At 42.8% G+C, this 15,239-nt stretch overlaps 1 long non-coding RNA gene across 5 annotated transcripts in view; it reads right to left on the reverse strand.

Moving 5' to 3' along the window:
• Nucleotides 1-2,224, reverse strand: part of LOC102985458 (uncharacterized) — a 37,998-nt gene extending 35,774 nt beyond the window's left edge. For 3 of the 5 annotated variants that reach the window (XR_008616959.1, XR_448364.3, XR_008616956.1), the window contains exons 1-2: nt 2,031-2,140; nt 1,772-1,840 (exon numbers count right to left, since the gene is read on the reverse strand). This is a non-coding gene — a long non-coding RNA (uncharacterized lncRNA). The other 2 variants (XR_008616957.1, XR_008616958.1) reach the window with 2 other exon arrangements.
• Between the last annotated feature and the right edge of the window lie 13,015 nt (nt 2,225-15,239).

Below are 15,239 nucleotides of genomic sequence, written 5' to 3' on the forward strand. Positions count from 1 at the left end.
GCTTTTTTTTTTTTTTTTTTTGCGGTACGCGGGCCTCTCACCGTTGTGGCCTCTCCCGCTGCGGAGCACAGGCTCCGGACGCGCAGGCTCAGCGGCCACGGCTCACGGGCCCAGCCGCTCCGCGGCACGTGGGATCCTCCCGGACCGGGGCACGAACCCGCGTCCCCTGCATCGGCAGGCGGATTCTCAACCACTGTGCCAGCAGGGAAGCCCCCCCTGCTGGTTTTGATTTCTTCAAGTTCTCCCTCCACGGCTCTTTCCCTCGCCTACAATTAAGCTCCAGCACTCAGCCCCTGAAGAAAAAAAACTTTACTTTTTGCAGGATGTGCCCAGATCACTGTGTTCTCCCTGCTATCTCCGGGCACTAATTTCAGCTCCAACCTAGTTCTTGAATTCACCTGCTTCTCTTTACCTTCATTGCCAGGATGCCGGTCCAAGCTAGAATTAGCTCTCCCCTGGACTCTTGATTTCAAAATGAAAAACTGATTGCGTTCCACCCTCCACACATCAGCAGTCTCCTGATTGTTCTGACTCAGAGCCTCCCTATCATTTAAAAGACCAGCAGGGACTCCCGTCACACCCCTTGGCCCTTTCCACCCTCTTTCCACGTTGCCCGGGATATTCTGCTCCCTGCCCCTACCCCCAACTATTTTACTCCTATTCATCCTTCAGGTCTGAGCTCAAACCTCCTCAGGACCCTTCTTTGACCTCAGATGAGGTCATGTTCCGTGCGGGGCACCGTGTTTCCTCCCGCCGAAGCCTGACTCAGTTTGTGACGATTCACTTACTCTGGGTCACTATTTGATCAGCGTCTCTCTCCCACGAGACCCGAAGATCCACAAGCACAAAGCTTATGTGACCTTGCTCACATTCGTGTCTACACTGAATGATACAGGTCCCGGCCCTTCTCAGGAACTCAGTAAATATTCACTTTTGTCAAATGTCAACCTTCCAGAAAGAGAAGTCTGGACGTACAGTCCCTGCTCCTGATTCCCGTTCTCTACTCCTCACAACACCCCTCCAGTCACACCATGACTTTCTAATGGTCCCTCCTCTCTGCCTTCAAGACACCAGGCTCTCCACGTCCTCCTGACTTCCGAGATAGATTTCTGCCCTCCTTATCTCTATGGCCTCTTTCCCTGTCTCCTCTCTGCTTCCTCCTTAAATGCTGATTTCCCATCAGAGCCTGACCTTTTTTGCTCTTATCTATTCCCATTCTACACCACCGATTCGTTAACCTTTGGATACTTCTCAGACTCTGATCAAAGTTATGGACACACTCCACCCCAGCACGCCAAGTGGAAACTCATAGAAAACATTGCTTATAATTTCTGCTGGTTATAGAGACTTGAATCCTAATCACCGACTCACCGTGGATCCCAGTTAAGGACCCCATTCCACACGCTCTCCTGACACCATCTCCAACTTCTAACCACTCCCTTTGTCTGCTGAATCTCTTTCCAGCTCCGAATTCTCTTGAAATCAAGCCCTGACTTCAGATGGCTCTTTCTATCACTTCCTAAGTGTCCTAAAACACCGTCAACAAGGAAACTCATTTCCTCAAACCTGCTACTTTTTCCTGCTTTTCCCATCTCAAGCAGTTGCCCCAAGCTAGATATCGTTCTGATTTTAAAGAATATCTTTTTTTCATCCATGGCGTTTTTACAAAACCAGCCAGGATTCTTCCCAGAAAAAAAAAAACACATTAATTTTCTCAATCCAATTTTCTTGTGGTTGTTGTTTGTTTTTAATTGAAGTATAGTTGACTTACCATGTTGTGTTAGTTTCAGGTGTCAATCCAACTTTCAAATAGTTTTTCAAAATGCATTCAACCTCTTTCCTGAAAACAAACCAATTCCAAAACAGACTGATGAATAAATTAAACATAAACATGCAAAGAAAGGAATGATGAAATCATATTAACAGACCTCACCCACCCCTCGACACCGCCAAGAATATAATAAAGTACTAAGGAACAATTGAAGAAGAAGACAGTGTCCTGGGCGTGAAATAGGGAAGAAAAGAAATACCATGAATGTGGCCCGCATCCCGACCACAGCGCCTCCGGAAGTTCTCTTATTTTATGAGCCACCCTAATTACACAATTATACTCCAAAACATCTTGGCCGGCCTCCTCCCTGACCCCTTATTTTGTCAAACTAACCCTCAGTTCTGCTGTGATCATTCCACAAAGCATGCGTCTCCACTCTGTTCTGATTTCAAATTCTTCTCAAGGCCCAGGACAAATGATTCATTTATGGGCAGCCCATCACCATCCAATGACCCCTCTCTGTCTAAAGCAGAACCTAAGCTCCACCTTCTCAAAAAAGCCCTCCCTGATTCAATTACATCAGCAAGTGCTTACCAAGCCCTGTTATGTGTACAGAGCTGTGTCCCGTGGAAGGATTGGTGGGGAGGTGGGGGCGGGGGAGGGGGAGCTGCTGAATGTACTAGAATAGAGAGGAGATAGAACCATGAAAATAACGTAGCCTCCAACTCAAGGCGTCTATCATCCAGTAGAACAATTTTTCGGAAACAATACTAAAGCCAAGTGAAATGCTAGGCCGAAAGGCACAGGCATTAGGGTCCAAGCGGAGGCAAAAATAATTTCTCCTTTCTCTGAAATTGCATCTTATTTGTACTCCTTTGTGGTTCTATGATTCTTATGTGTTAAATATCCACAACTGGTTCAGAAAGCTTTCTGAGGGTAAGAAGTACATTTTTCCTGTCTCTAAAGAAATCTCAAGAACTGGCCTTTGATCGGAGGAGAGGTGAGGGGGAGACAGAAGAGATAAGAGGTCACCCCATTCAAAGGACAAGTGCTAATAAAGGGAGCTCATCTCCTACTTATCATGAAGCAGTAGCAAATAATAACCAAGCCTGAAATGAACCACAACCTTTATTTTTCAAGGAATGTATCATTTACACACCAAAGGACATGGATCAGAATTTTCAACAATGTCATTGTCAATTACGTTGGCCTCAAAGCATCCTCAGTTGAAAGTCAAGACAAAATATGTCTTCCAAGATCTCTTAGTAGTGATTGAGAGCTACATTTGAAGAAAAATGAATCAAAGTATCCATGTTTAAACCCCACCGTTATTATCCCATGAAGGTGATAGCAACAGTCTAAAGCAAAGCAAGCCAGGTCAAGTGGAAGCAGAAGCTGCTCTGGGCAGCCGACGTGGTACATGTCCAGCTGGTACAGTAGGTGGTTTGCTCTGGCCTATGAGTCACTCGGAAAGTGCAGTTCTCCACCAGGACTGTAGGCTCTAAGATCCGGTATTTGCTTTTAGACCGTGGGAGCAAAGACTAATAAGGAAAATACAGCAGAACAGCTGGGAAACAAGTTCCCTTCTGACTGCACAGAAAGCGCTACTGCAAAGTCATTTTCCATCCTAGAGACAGGGGTCCAAGAGGATGTGTGCTTTCCTGTCCTTCAAATTCATTTCTTTTGCCTCACTTATAGCTTTACACTCCACCCCCACCGCCCCTTAAAATGATACCAAGCTTCGGCTCTGCTTGGTAACACGAAGCATGGCAAAAATATATCATTGGACAAGCAGCTAAAATTTTTTTCATTTTGGTGTTTTTCTTTTCTCCTTTCAAACACTGCCTATTCAGCAATTTTGAGATCCCAGATATATGTCAGTGTTAGCTTGTAGGGTGGCATGATTTTACCTCTTCCTACCAAGACAATTTTCTAATTTCATATGATCCTTGTCATCCGTGTGACCGAAATGAATATTTGGACCTCATCAAACACTATTGGACAGAGAGAGAATTCTAGGAGCCTAAGAGAATGCAAATTAACACTCACCTCTTCTCTTGATTTCAAGAGAGGGTGAACAGCCTTGTGAGGGTGATTGATGGCCAGGAAACCGTCAACTCTCTTGGAAAACCACTTGGATTCCAGCAAAATCCCTGAACAATTGGAGTAAAACAGCTGTCGGAAGAACTCACGTGTTTTAGGAACTATGGTTTATTGTTCAGTGCTTAGAATTAAAAGTATTTTTTTGACCAGGCAATTTTTTAAAATATTTAGCCCAGTGATAAATCCATTTTTCTGGATACAATGATCTAGCAACACATTTTCCTTTATTAACATTTTTGTGCCATGCTCAGCCCTGCAGTTTCAGTAACACTTTTCCTGACCTGGTTCTTCCTGTGAGATGTTAGTTATGAACAATATGTATTGGGGTGTTCCTATGGAAAGGATGCTATCTTTTTTAAAATTAATTTATTTTATTTATTCTTTTTTTTGGCTGCATTGGGTCTTTGCTGCTGTGCGCGGGCTTTCTCTAGTTGATGTGAGTGGGGTCTACTCTTCATTGCGGTGCGCGGGCTTCTCACTATGGTGGCTTCTCTTGTTGTGGAGCACGGGCTTTAGGCGCGTGGGCTTCAGTAGTTGTGGCGCGTGGGCTCAGTAGTTGTGGCCCACGGGCTTAGTTGCTCTGCGGCACGTGGGATCTTCCCGGACCAGAGCTCGAACCCATGTCCCCTGCATTGGCAGGCGGATTCTTAACTACTGTGCTACTGGGGAAGCTCCTGTATGGTGTTTCTTTACTGCACATACAGATGAAAGAAAATTGCCCTCTTCGACGTATTATTTTAGAATTCAAAAACATGCTGGATAACCAATAGGCATCTCACGTTTGGGGAAGCTGAGGTCCTCGCCTGTCTCCCCAAAATTGCTCTCCCACAGTCTCCCCATTTCCTTATTGGCAACTCCATCCTCTGGCCACCCAGGCCAAACCCCTGGGAATCATCGCTTTCCCTGACATCTCACACCCGATCCATCAGCAAATCCTCTTGGCCCTTCCTTCAAAATAGATCTAGAATCTAAACCCTTCTCGGCATGCCCACCACTAACACTCTGGGTCAAATCACCTCCATCTTCTGCCTGGATTATCGCAAAACCTCTCAACGAGCCTTTCTGCTTTCTGTCTTGCTCTTTTGAGTCAATTCTCCAGATATAGTTCAGAGGGATCCTTTTCACGTGTAAGCTGGACTTACACCCCTCCTCTGCTCAGACCCTGCAATGGCCCCCTTCTCACGCAGAAGAAAATTAAAGTCCTCAATTCCTCCTGCTGTCTCCCCAGCTAGCTCTGCTGCCGCCCACCAGCCTTCTTGCTGGTCCTTGAAAACGCCAGCGCCAGCTCTGCACTGCTGTGCCCTCTGTCTGGAATGTTCTGCCCCAAGCATCCTCCTAGCTCACTCCCTCACCTCCTGCAGGCTCAGATGCCACCTCCATGAAGCCCTCCCTACTAACCTATTAAAAACAGAAACATACCCCCTACCACCTCTCCTGGCGTTCCCCATCCTCCTCTCTTGCTTTCTTTTTTTTTAATTAAAAAAAAAAATTTTATTGAAGGACTTCCCTGGTGGTCCAATGGTTAAGACTCGGCGCTCCCAATGCAGGGGGACCGGGTTAGATCCCTGGTCAGGGAACTAGATCCCACGTGCCGCAATAAAGATCCCGCGTGCTGCAACTAAGACCAGGGGCAGCCAAATAAATAAATATTTTTTAAAAAATGTTTACTGAAATATAGTTGATTTACAGTATTGTGTTAGTTTCAGGTGTCCAGCAAAGTGATACATATATATATATATTCTTTTTTAGATTCCTTTCCATTATAGTTTATTAAGATATTGAGTATAGTTCCCTGTGCTACACAGCAGGTCCTTGTTGTTTATCTATTTTATATATAATAGTGTGTATCTGTTAATCCCAAACTCCTAATTTATCCCTCCCCTCACCTTCCCCTTTGGTCACCATAAGTTTGTTTTCTATGTCTGTGAGTTTGTTTCTGTTTTATAAATAACTCATTTGCATCATTTTTTAAGATTCCGCATATACGTGATATTAGATGATGTTTGTCGTTCTCTGTCTAACGTACTTCATTTAGTATGACAATCTTTAGGTCCATCCATGTTGCTGCAAATGGCATTATTTCATTCTTTTTTGTGGCTAATATTCCTTTGTGTATATATATATATATATATATATATATTAATAGCACATCTTCTTTATCCATTCATCTGTCGATGGACACTTAGGTTGCCTCCATATCTTGGCTATTGTTAATAGTGCTGCTATGAACATTGGGGTGCATTTATCTTTTCAAATTAGACTTTTCTCCAGATACATGCCCAGGAGTGGGACTGCTGGATCATATGGCAACTATAGTTTTAGATTTTTAAGGAACCTCCATACTGTTCTCCATAGTAGCTGCACCAATTTACATTCCCACCAGCAGTTTAGGAGTGTTCCTTTTCTCTTCTGCCTTCTTATTCTCCAACACTTGCCATCAGCTAACATGCTCCATACCTGGCTTCATTTATTATCAGGCCCTCCCTACTAGGATATAAACCCCACGAAAGCAAGAACCTGTGGCTGTGTGTTCATTGCTGTGTCCACAGCCCCCAGAACGGTGCCTGACACAGAGTAAGGGGATCAGTAACTGAATGAATGACTGCCGTGATAGACTCAATGTTCTGTCTTGGGCTAGGTGGCGGTATCACTTCTAGTTCAGGGAACACACACCTGGCACCTCTTGCATGAGGCACACCCCATGCCCTGCAGGATCTAGGGGTGTAGAGGTGAACTGGAGAGGCCACCCTTGCCTTGTGGAGCTGACAGCCTGGTCTAGCGAAGGAGACATTAGAACATCGCAAGCGTCAGGAACAGAGATGTTCAGGAAGCAGGTCACAAGGACCCTCAGTCTAGTCTAGGGGCTCAGGAAAGGCCTACCATGAAGAAGTGACATTAACACTGAGACCTGGTTGACAGTACAGTTGGCCAGATGCAAAGAGAGAAGAGAATATTCCAGGCAGAGAAAAGAGCATGACAAAGTCTGAGGCTGAGAAAATTAGATCCAGCTCTTTGGAGGATAATGAGAGAGGACAATGGCAGAGACAGAGACAGAGAGACATAATATGGAGAACCAGCTCCAGGAGGATCCTGGACTTTATTCCCAGGCAGTGAGAAGTCAGGCTTTAAGTGATATGGTCAGATTTGCAAGTTTTTAACATTTGCTCTATATTAGGAGAAATGACTTGAAGACAGGCACGAATGGATGCAGCAAGATAATTTAGGTGGCCAGAGCTGATAGGGGTTTGCCCTAGGCTAGTGGTCATAGGAAGGACGTACCAGGAATGTAGTATGAGTTTATATAAAACTATCATCCTTACTCAGGTACTCCATCTCCCTCAAACCCTCATGATTCAAATCACCCAACAACCTGAACAATGAGAGAGGATAGAGTTGTAGACGAACTAAGATAAAAATGATTCTATTATTACAATTTTATGTTTATTTTAGAAACATATTGCAAAGTATGTTAATATTGTCTTGTTATTTATATTGCAGGAATAATCAAAACAAAATATTTTAGAGCATTTGCCAAATTAAATGTGCCATTAACAAAGAACAAAAATGGTGTTCTTAATGGAGTTAAAGAAGATAAAGCCCAGAAAAGTATTTTACTCCATTTACAATTGAGGAAATTGAAGTTCAGAGAGGTTAAGTCACTTCCCCAAGGTAATACAGCAAAAAAGTGATAGAGCTAGGACTTAAACCTAGCCTTTTGGACACCAAGTCTGGTTTCAATCCACTGACTTTTCCTTACAGTGCTAAGGTGCATCAGAGTCCTTTGATGTATGACCCTGTCTGATTTAATGCCTCCTTCAGGATTTTACTTATGAGAAATAGTTTCACTTGTTTATTAAGTGTCCCCTATGTGTACAATGCCAGGCTCTGTGGACACATGATGGGTAAGACCAGGTCCTAACCTCAAGGGACTTACAGCCTTGTAAACAGTGATAGCACTGTCTGCAAAATGCTAAGAGTACAGGATGGTAGGGGCGTGTCTGGAGAGCACAGACCTGGGTGTGGGAAGGGGTAGGGTCAGGGGAAACTTCCTTGAGGAATTTCATCTAAGTTACCCAAGTGGGACCCTTCCCAATGCCCCTAAAACCTCACTCCAGAATGAATTCCCAAAGAGGATGCACTTTCCTGCCTGTCTCATATTTTCTTTCCAAAATAATAATTACATGTTACTTCTAGAAAGAGCTCTATTTTTTAAAATTATTTTTTATGTTTTTTGTTTTTTTTTTTAATTTTTGGCTGCGTTGGGTCTTCGTTGCTGTGCACGGGCTTTCTCTAGTTGTGGCGAGCGGAGGCTACTCTTCGTCGCCGTGCGCGGGCTTCTCATTGCGGTGGCTTCTCTTGTTGAGGAACATGGGCTCTAGGCACACGGGGTTCAGTAGTTGTGGCACGCGGGCTCAATAGTTGTGGCTCGCGGGCTAAGTAGTTGTGGCTCGCAGGCGCTAGAGCTCAGGCTCAGTAGTTGTGGCGCGCGGGCTTAGTTGCTTCAAAGCACGTGGGCTCTTCCCAGACCAGGACTTGAACCCATGTCCCCTGCATTGGCATGTGGATTCTTAACCACTGCGCCACCAGGGAAGTCCCTAGAGAGTGATTTTCAAAGTGATTTTTGCATACAGTATCTCATTGGATTCCCACTACCATCCTAGGGAAACAGGCCACGCGGGTGTTATAATTTCTATTTTATAAGTGAGGAAAACAGGGACTCGAGAGGCTGGGTGACATTGTGCAATTTCACACATCCGAGCAGGGAGCTCAACCTAGAACCCGGGTTCCTAGACTTCTGGTCTACCGCTGTTTCCATTAAATCCCAAATGTCTCAGGGAGTTTACAGTCTCTCCTTCCTGACAGTTTCTTCCCACCTATTTTCTTCCCTTCAGGCACTGTGTACAGCCTGGGGCCCTTAAGCCTGTGAGCTGGCTGGCGAGAACATTAACAGAATAATTCACATATGACCGGAAGATAAGTTAGTGCTTGGTAGGTAAATTCCTAAAGGAACCAATCAATTTAATTCAAAATAAACATACCCTGGGCTCACTACCATTAATTAAAAACTTTCCAACATGACTTTTGATGATAATTTTGAAGGGAAGGGAGGGAGAAAGAATGACAGGAATGAACAGTGCAGTTTCCTCCTCTTTATCAGGTCTGGAACAAGCTGTACTCCTCAATTCTAGGAGTACATGTTGTTTTTATTTAACTCATTCGTCACAGGTTAAATGAAGCAACTGAAAAAAAAATGTGGCAAGAAGGAATCCACAGGCAGACGCTGGTCATCAGAGAAATAGAAATACACGAATCGCAAACTATGAAAAGTAGGAAAACAACTTTATCTGAAATAAAAATGGCAATTTCAAGGTCACTTTTACTTAAGGGGTAATCTCACAATAAATGTGAAAGGAATCCCCCGCTCTTAGAAAGACTAAGGTTTGTGAACTAGATCACTGACGTTTCCAAATTTACTCCCAGGATACATGGATATGCTGTGGGGAGAGGCCTTGAGGGGTCAGTTATTACGCACAGTCCTAGGAAATCGGGGAATACGCGCTTGGATTTACGGGGTAAAGTCTGTTCAAGGGACTTCGGGGCCCCCGGCCTCACTTTCTAATTCTAGAAATCACGAGAATTCATTTTCTACAGGTCCGGTCTGACAGTGCAGGCAGATCCAAGCACTTTTTCTCTTGAACAAAGGAGTAACCATGCCCAAAGCCCAGTCCAACCTGAAATACCAGATTTCCTAGTGAGAAATCAGCCCAGAGGCCTATCCCAGCAACTTCCTACCCTGTTTAACCCCTTCCTTCCCTCCGGCGGGGCCCCAGAATTCTACCTTCAAATACCATGAAGATTATTTGAATTTAAAATACATGTATATCTCTGAAAATCCTCACATCTAACTACTTTTTAGATATAAGTATGCATAACACTCTTCATACACACATCATTATTCTAAACAGTACTGAATGAGAACACTGCAGGACATGGTAAAGAGTACCACCAATCACTACAGAGTTATATATTCATCTTTCTAATTCATATTCCTTTTTGGATAAAAAAAATTAATTAATAGCTCTGATCATTTTTCAAACTATATCACCAAGGAATTTTGAGCTGGTTCACAAATAATATAGATCAGATGTCCCTTAAATCACCAAAAGTCTCTCTATTACTAAACTTTACACATTCCCATCCAGTAACTGAAAATACAAAGTTCTAAACTGAGTTTCTTTGATTCCAGTTGTTGAGATTCCTGTTGTGTTTTTTTTTTTTTTTTTTGGTTGCGCTGGGTCTTAGGTGCGGGAGGCGGGCGTCTTAGTTGCAGCCCACCAGCTCCTTAGTTGTGGTACGTGATCTTTTAGTTGCGGCATGCGGGATCTAGTTCCCTGAGCAGGGATCGAACCCCAGACCCTGCATTGGGAGCACAGAGTCTTAAGCACTGGACCACCAGGGAAGTACCCCTGTTGTCCTTTTTGTTTGTTTGTTTATATTTTTGGCTGCATTGGGTCTTCGTTGCTGTGTGTGGGCTTTCTCTAGTTGCAGAGCGTGGGCTTCTAATTGTGGTGGCTTCTCTTGTTGCGGAGCACAGGCTCTCAGCGTGCGGGCTTCAGTAGTTGTGGCACGTGGGTTCAATAGTTGTGGCTGGTGGGCTCTAGAGTGCAGGCTCAGTAGTTGTGGAGCACGGGCTTAGTTGCTCCATGGCTTGTGGGATCTTTGATTCCAGTTGTTGAGATTCCTGTTGTGTTTTTTTTTTTTTTTTTTGGTTGCGCTGGGTCTTAGGTGCGGGAGGCGGGCGTCTTAGTTGCAGCCCACCAGCTCCTTAGTTGTGGTACGTGATCTTTTAGTTGCGGCATGCGGGATCTAGTTCCCTGAGCAGGGATCGAACCCCAGACCCTGCATTGGGAGCACAGAGTCTTAAGCACTGGACCACCAGGGAAGTACCCCTGTTGTCCTTTTTGTTTGTTTGTTTATATTTTTGGCTGCATTGGGTCTTCGTTGCTGTGTGTGGGCTTTCTCTAGTTGCAGAGCGTGGGCTTCTAATTGTGGTGGCTTCTCTTGTTGCGGAGCACAGGCTCTCAGCGTGCGGGCTTCAGTAGTTGTGGCACGTGGGTTCAATAGTTGTGGCTGGTGGGCTCTAGAGTGCAGGCTCAGTAGTTGTGGAGCACGGGCTTAGTTGCTCCATGGCTTGTGGGATCTTCCCAGACCAGGGCTCGAACCCGTGTCCCCTGCATTGGCAGGCGGATTCTTAACCACTGCACCACCAGGGAAGTCCACACCTGTTGTCCTTTTTGAAAGTCAGTCTTTAGGCTCTGGAGTTTAGTCTTGTGATCTTTCTTAATCTCAATGCATGTAATAGCAGTATCTCTTTCTCCTCTTCTGTTTAATTTATGTAGGGTTTTTTTTTTTTAAGTAGTAGATACGAAGAGTTTTGGTTGTTAAAAATCCTGTGAACAGAAAAATAGTAGACTCTGAAGCAGACATTTTTTTATTAAAAACTAGTAAAAAGATGTAAATGAGAGTGAAATATTTTTCTCCCTTGCAAGAGCGAGCTATACCGTTTCCGTTTTTCCTTTTCTTCTTCCCTTTTTTTTTTTTTTTTTTTTTGCCTATGAAGTTAGGAAAGATAAAAAAACAAATACTCTTTGATAGCAGAAATGTAGAGGAAATGAACACTTTCAAACACTGTTGGTAAGAGTATAAATGAGTAAAAACCTATTTGGAACGTAAGCTAGCAATTAGTATACAAAGACTCAATCATTTCCTTTGATCTGATCATTCTGCTTTGATCCATTTATTCTAAGGAAATAATTAAAGATGCATAAAAGTTTTGGGTAAAAGATATTCATTTCAACATGATTTATAATGGTGAAAATTGGAATCATCCAAGGGAGAACTGAAAAACTAAACTGCCATTCCCTGATTGCTGGTGGCCAAGGAACCAGCCAGACATCTTTACTTCTTACTTCTGGATCTACTCTGCACATTAATGTAACTTGATGTGTGCACTGGATTCTTCAGAAACCGAGTCAATGAGTTTAATAAATTGTAGACAATCTGCCAATCAGTCAAGGTTCTGACTTAAATTACTAAAATTCAAGAACTGTATTAAACTTTTCTGCCCAAGAGTAAACAATTTCTTTATTTTAAGTTTTTCATTTTCCTGGGTAAGAACCCTACCAACAAACAGCAATTTGTTGTGATTGATATTAACATGATCCAATTTGTTCTCTTACAAATGAATACAGCCCTATATATTTATTAACATTTAACTAACATAATTAAATGAATAATTTAAAAATCAAATATTTTTAAAGTACTTTCTCTAATGAGATCTATGCAATTCACGTGACAACTTCCTCGCGGAATGCACAATGTGACAATTGGCTTGTCACAGGCAGTGAGTGGTGCAAGAATTTTACGTGCATTGATTCACTGAATCTTCACTCCAGCCCTAGGAAGTGGGTGCTGTTATTATCCCCCTTTTACACATGAGTAAGCTGAAGTATGAGAGCTTCAGTAATTTGCCCAGTAACCCAGCTAGGAAATAGCAAAGCTAGAATCGGAATCCAGACAGTCAGCATGGAGGTCTCAACCACCTGCCACATCACTATTAAAATACAATAATTAGATACAAATGAAATAATTAAAATTTACGTAACCTAGATTAATATTGAAAACACATTGGGCTTTTGGTTAAATCGAAGCAGAGGAGGGAGGGAAGAGATGATCACATAGGGTTTATCAAGAAGGTAATGATGCCAAAACCTTCACTGGGCCTCAGGGAGGGGAAGTGGCCGGTGAAGAACATTCTAGGCCAACAGCACCATGTGATCAAAAGACAAGACTCAGGAGTGATCGGCTTGTCCCTGAGGCTGGAATACCAGTGATGAGGAGGAAGGAAGAGCAGGCAAGGATTAGAAAGCAAGGACTGTGTTTTATCTTGTCTCTGTATTTTGTGTCTCTTTACTTTGGTTTTTTATTTTATTTTTTTCTTTCCGGGAGAAATAAAGATGGAAGAATTTTAAGTGGTAGAATGACACAACCAGGTATGTTTTCTAAGGAGCCATCGCTCTGGCAGCAGTGTGAGAGGTGGGTTGGAGAATGGAAGATTTGGGGGCCAATAAGACCAGTTAAAAGGCAAGAAACATAAATAGCTGCAGAGGACTTCCCTGGTGGCACAGTGGTTAAGAATCCGCCTGCCAATTCAGGGGACATGGGTTCGAGCCCTGGTCCCAGAAGATCCCACATGCCGCGGAGCAACTAAGCCCGTGTGCCACAACTACTGAGCTTGTGCTCTAGAGCCCACGAGCCACAACTGCTGAGCCCACGCACCACAAGTACTGAAGGCTGTGTGCCATAACTACTGAAGCCCACTCGCCTAGAGCCCATGCTCTGCAACAAGAGAAGCCACCGCAGTGAGAAGCCCTCAGACCACAATGAAGAGTAGCCCCACTCGCTGTAACTAGAGAAAGTCCGTGCGCAGCAACGAAGACCCGATGCAGCCAAAAATAAATTAATTAATTAATTTGAAAAAAAAAGAATGTTCACCAAAAAAAAAAAGTTTTTTAAATAAATAACTGCAGGGCAGTTGGATTGGAGAGGAAGGGACAGAGTCAAAGCTTCATTTAACAGATAGAATTCAAGGCTTTGATCACCAATTAGATGTGAGGGATTAAAGAAACAGTGATGTGACAGGTAATTGGCTAAAGAAAATTTACTTGAATACATATGTAGGCATATATTTTAGAGGCACCATGCTGAGTAAACTACTTGTCAGAAGACCATGTAAGTTCCAAAGAGGGGAATTTACTTTTTTTTTCCTTCCTTGTATTTCCCCTCCTTATAACATCCTGAACCACAATCGTTCTGTTTTCACTTTTAATTACTGAGTCACTTCAAGATAGACACGGTATGAAAGACAAAATTGGTTTCTCAATCATCTTTCCATAATCAAGTTTCCTTTGAATTTGTTAAGGACCCAAGAATGCACATCGAATACAGACAATTCCTAATAACCTTGTTTTTTAAAACATAAAAGTTGTTTTTAAAGTATAGATCTGACTCTGACATAGAAATGCAAATACCATAAAAATTTCCGTTTTACCTCTTTCAAATCTCACCCTTTAAGTAGTCAGTTTCCTGAAACACATCTAAAGGAATACAATTATAAATTTATGTTCTAGAGGAAAATTAAACAATCAGCTTGAGTATGTTAGCTGATAGTAAATGTGCCTTTGTCTCATCCAATTTGCAATTCTGTTCTAACTGAGGAGAGCAAGTTGTCCAAATAATTGTCAAAGACTGATAAAATGAAGAACTAAGAAATACATATTTAAATTAAATAATAAAAGCCTCTGAAAACTACTAAAAGCACTAAAAAACAATGATCTCCGAAGAACCAGAGAGTGGCATCTGAAAACCCCATACAAGAAACAGTAAGGATGACACACCAGAGAAGCATGTAACAAATCCACTGTTCTCAGAGACAGGACACAGATGTCTGCTAAAGCTGCATGTCCCGACCTCCATGGCTAGGAGGCTGAATTACAGCCTAATTAGAGCCAGAGAAGAAGGCTTTGTCTCTTTCTTCTCCCAAGAGAAGCAAAGGTAAAGCTGGAATTGCAATTTGCTGGGCGGCCTGGGCCAAGCATAGTTTTGCACCATTCTCTAAAGTAAAAGAAAAGTATATGAAGGAAAAGCCGTAATGGAAATATAAGACATCAGAACAATGACAAAGAAAGCTTGTTCAGAAAAATGACAGAGTACATGTATTTTCTAAATCCAGTAACATTCCGTTTTATCAATAACTGCTGTTGCTAAGTATTAATGGGAATAAGAAAAAGTACACCGGCTTTTAAGTCAGACAGACCACCACCACTCGGGAGCTGTGTGATCTTGGGCAAGTTACTCAACCTCTCTGACACTTCATTTCCTTCATCTGCAAAATGGTGGTAATGATACCTATAATTATACCTTTCAAGAGATGGTATAAAAATTAAATGAAGTAATAAATGTAAATAAATAAAACCTCTAACATAATGCCTGGCATATAACACAAATGGTCATTACGATAGTATGCTTGAAGGTTCTTCATTGACCTTGTATTTGTAAAAAATAAGTTATTAGAGATCTTTTTCCCTTCTAGCACCAAATGAGGCAAAGTTGACTCTTCTTCTCCTGCCTGTCCAACCCGGCCTCATCTTATGATTTGAATCATGGCCCAAAAAACAAAAACAAAACCAAAAAAAACCCTAACAAACAAAAACACTTGAGTGCTTACTGCGTGTGTCTAGGAGCATGCTAAGTGCCATGCCAGATACAAAAGAAGAGAAAGGACGTTCTCCGTCCTCAAGGGCCC

Source organism: Physeter macrocephalus, chromosome 3 (genome assembly GCF_002837175.3).
Source record: "Physeter macrocephalus isolate SW-GA chromosome 3, ASM283717v5, whole genome shotgun sequence".
Taxonomy (NCBI): Eukaryota; Metazoa; Chordata; class Mammalia; order Artiodactyla; family Physeteridae; genus Physeter; species Physeter macrocephalus.